This window comes from Camelus ferus, chromosome 7, assembly GCF_009834535.1.
Source record: "Camelus ferus isolate YT-003-E chromosome 7, BCGSAC_Cfer_1.0, whole genome shotgun sequence".
Taxonomy (NCBI): Eukaryota; Metazoa; Chordata; class Mammalia; order Artiodactyla; family Camelidae; genus Camelus; species Camelus ferus.
The window spans coordinates 77,416,023-77,420,442 of NC_045702.1; the positions used below are offsets into that span (position 1 = coordinate 77,416,023).

Sequence of the window (4,420 nt, forward strand, 5' to 3'; positions counted from 1 at the left end):
TTTCTCTTGTTAATCTGTCTCTTACTACCCAGGGTTCTCAGCCAAGAACCTAGCCGGGTAGAGGAAAATTATTTTTCCTCCCCTACACCTCCTTCCAAAAAGAGTATTTATATGCTAGAAGCTGTTAAGAAAGGTAATCCTTAATCCAACATAACTAATCTGTAAAGGTACATTTTCAAGGACCAAGTAAATCCTTCAGTGGAGGGTCTTACATCCCTCAAATCCTCTTGGGTTTTCAGAATGTGAGAGGAAAGGGGAGGCTTAAAGAAAGACCTTGTAAAGACGGGTCAGCTGGCAAGCTCTCCATCTTTCAAATCATCTAGAAGTGGAGATGCCTTTTTCCAAAATTATGTTTGAAAACAGAAAAGTTGGATAGCATTCTATGTGGAGCCTATGGTACAAATTCCTTTATTCTCAAAAACGATGACATATTCCCAACAAGAGTGCAATTCAGACAGAAAGAGCATGCAGTCGTCTTCCATTTACCTCTTCAGGGAATGAGGGGAAATAAGAAAGGCTGTCTCTCCCTGGGCTCCTTTCTGACTCAGGTGGCCCATCGATGAAGCTGGACTTCTCCCATGCAGACACCGCAGATACCCGTGGTCTCAGGAGCTAGTTGTCCTGCTACTGAGAACAACGATGGCTTTAATGCAGACTATTGCATAAGGAAGAGTTTTCTCCTGTTACTATGATAAACATTAAGTTACAGCTCTCAGCATGTGGCAGAGTATTTTCAAAACTGCTAAGAGAAGAGAGACATCCAAGGATAAGAGCTGCAGCTCAGAGTGAAACCGTGGTGGAGAATTGAGCCCCTGTCCTGCTCTGAGTGCCATCTCCTGCCCATTGGGTTGTGGGTCCCAGCTGAGGCAGGGATGAACAGCCTTTAATAGTTTACAACTGGAGATTACTTAGGTATCAAGCATTCCCTCGGCAGAGGAAAAGAACCTGGGGTGGCTGGGCTAGTGGGGCAAAGACAAATTTTAATCTTGAGCCACAAGACTAACAAGAAAGTTTAGCCATGAAGTATAGAATGAGTGCTATGCTTGCCATTAAGGAAAAAAGGTATAGTGAAAAGAAGTATAAAATGAGGGGGAAAAAAAGGAACTCTTTTAGGAGGAAAGAGAGACGTAGCATTTTGGACCCGGTTCTATCACTGACTTGTCATTAGTTACTGGAATGTAAGCTAAATGTGGGCAGGGACTTTTTTGTCTGTTTTATTCACTGCTATATACTCAGCACCTAAGAAAAATGAGTGGAATATATAGGCACTGAAAAAATATTTACCAAATGAATTAATAAATTATCATTTTGAAGGCGTCAAACAGCCCTTAGGGACTAATCACTGGTTCTTTCCCTCTGTGCCCCACAGCACTGCTGCCCTTGTCAGAAGAGCATGAGTGCATGAGTGGCGTGTGTGGAAAGCAGCTGACGACGGGACGGTGACGATGCCCTGGAGGAACGCTGCAAGGCCTGAAGGTACAGACCGGGAACTCGGCTGGCAGGTCGACAGGTCAGAAGGGAAGGGTAGCCGGAGCTAACTGTGAACGCAGATATGCAGATGCTGGAAGAGGAAGGGCGGGCTGCAAGGGCAACAGCAGCATTAGCAGCTGACCAGAGGGAGTTGGTTTAAGCAGAGCAGGAAAACTGTGGAAGCAGTCAGTTTTCTGCTGGCTTTGGCCAAGGGGCTAGTGAGAATGAGCTGTCGGCTACAAACGGAGCCACTGAAGGAGAGGAAGACCAGAGGGGAGCTGAAGAATTAGGGCAGCCAGTCAAAAAGGAAAGCAGCCGGACACTGGACTAGCCACTTTTGCCTTCCATAGAAAAGGAGAGGAGGCAAGAGGGGCAGAGAGCCCAGAGAGCAGAGAGGTTCTTATCAGACATCCTGGAGTTTCCATGATGTGTTGACATGGTGTCCTCTTACTGTCTTCACCTGAAGATTCTTAGCGTGGGTTCTCTGAAAAATAGACCCTTTGGAACTGGTAAGATTTTTCCACCCAACCCCCATAAAAAGCATTTGTCTTTAATTTTTGTTGGTTTTAAGGAAATGAATGGTAAAATATATACACTGTGGGGTCTGAATTCCCGCATCACAGAGTGTGAATGTGACGGTCCAGCTGCGAAGTTCCAGAATATACTGTTTGGTGTGGGGGATGCTGTCTTTGGTGCCTCACATGGAGGGGCGGTGGCTTCCACCAACGTCACACAATAATGGCAACCAACTTCCATGATCCCAAAGCCACCTATGCCGTGGTATCAGATGTGTTTCAGGTACTGGCCTTGCCCTGAGGTGGACTCAACTGTATATAAACTGGATCTGACTTCCACATTGTGGTCTCCCACTGCCGTATCTGGTGCTTCTAAGAAAGCCTTTTTAATTATTTGGGCCCCCTTTTTTGTCACTGAATTCTAGTGACAATTGATGAACATTCCTCATATCAATTTTGCCAAATATCACATCTTGTCTTTGGTGCACTTTGTCTTTGACAGTGGTAGTTTTCACCTGGTCTCCAAGGTTCTCCAGGCAGTTGTGGAAGAGAAACGATTTTATTCTTCTTCTCCCATTTTCAAGAAATTTTAAGAGAAGCACTTATGTGAATATGTGATTGAAATAAAACGTTGTTACAGAGTCTGAGCTCATACTGCTTGCCACAGGACAGGCCAGTACATCTAGGGATGAGTTGTTGGGGCAAGGAATAGGACTTCATTGGGAAAACCAGCAGGCTGAGAGAATGGTGGACTTGTGTCCCAAAGAGCCATCTTGCCTGGGTTTGGATGCTAGTTTCTTTTATAGAACAAAGACAAGGAGGTGAGGAGGTAAAGTAGAAAAGGCAGAAGTTGTTGTAATATTTCTTGCTTCAGCCAGACTCCAGAGGGATGTGTTAATTTCTTCTTTCCTGCAGCCATTCACAGATCAAGATGTCTCCTGTGAGCTAAACAAAGGTATTTTAGCTTAATACTCAGGCATGGGAGGCAAGGTTCCAGGAGATGGGCCATTATGTATACTTAAGTTATAGGCAACATGCCTTTAGTGATTAACTTGTAGCAAAAGCAATAGAATACAAAGGTTAAAGTAAAAGAAACAGATCCAATATGGAGTCAGATTTGTTCTTCCCCATTACATTGTGAGGTGAAAGACGCCCTAAGGCCAGCTTCCGCCTCAGATTCTGCGTCCATAATTCACCCAGATGTTCCAGTTTTGCTGCCACCATATTTCCTGGAACATGTAAGTTGTTTATTTGGGAATGTGACTCTGAGAGCAATAGGGCAGGATAGAGGAGGGGAACAGGGAAAGAGAGAGAAACAAAAGAAGGATATGAAACTGAGCCAGCCATTGCTAAGGACAACTGTGCTCCGTCCTGCCCAGACCCTCTGAAGAGCTGATGGAAAGCACCTCTGAACCTCTTAACTGCCTACAGAGGGGAGGACATGGGGAACAGTTGTTAACTCCCCCATGCTTCTGGGCTGTGCATGGGTGAGTTCTCACAGGCGTCTCTTGCCTCAGCATCAGCAAAACCCCAGGGCCAGGAGTGAGAGGTTCACTGCACAGGCTCAAATGCATCTGCATGAAGCCCATCAGAGCCCACAGGAAACTGGTCATCACAGCAATGGCCAGATAGGAGGTGGGGCTGGGAGGTTTGGACATGGGGCTCCTCTCTGGTCTGCTGGTGCCCCACCTTTAAAAAGTCCAGTCCACCACAGAGTCCTGATCAAGGCGTTGGCTAGTTGCAATCTTTCCAAGGACTTACTATAAAAGGACCAGTGGAACAAGCTGCAGCTAGTTCCCAGGCCATTATTCATATTTAAGACTTCCCTCCTTTTCCATATAGTGAGATCCGTGATTCTCAAATTTTGCATATTAGAAACATCGGAGCAGCTTTAAAAAAATCCTGAGCCTAGGCTATAACTCAGTCAATAAATTAGTATAATTATTGAACAGAAAATTAACATGGATAATGACATTACCTAATTTGCAGACATTGCTCAAATTTCACCACTTGTCCTCTACTGTCCTTTTTTTTTTGTCCACGATCCAATCCAGGGTCAAATGCATTTAGTTGTCCTGTCTCCTTAGTCTCCTCCAATCTGCAAGAATTCCTCAGTCTTTCCTTATCATGACCTTGACACTTTTGAAGAGGACTGGGCAGTTATTTTACAGAATGTGCCTCAATTTGGATTTGTCTGATGATTTCTCATGATTCAACTGAGGTTGTGAATTTTTGGTAAGAACATCTTAGAAGGAATACTGTACACTTCTCACTGCATCGTATCATGGTTATATGATGTTGATGTGTCCTATTAGTGGTGGTGTTCATTTTGATCACTTGGTTAAGGTGGTATCTTTTAGGTGTCTCTAGTGTAAAGTTATAATTTTCCCCTTCGTAACCAATATACATCTTGTGGGGAGATTCTCTGAGACTAT

General features: G+C 44.5%; 1 pseudogene; it reads right to left on the minus strand.

Annotated features, from left to right (window-relative positions):
• Nucleotides 1–1,383: 1,383 nt before the first annotated feature.
• On the minus strand, nt 1,384–3,209 carry LOC102508450 (annotated as a pseudogene).
• Between the last annotated feature and the right edge of the window lie 1,211 nt (nt 3,210–4,420).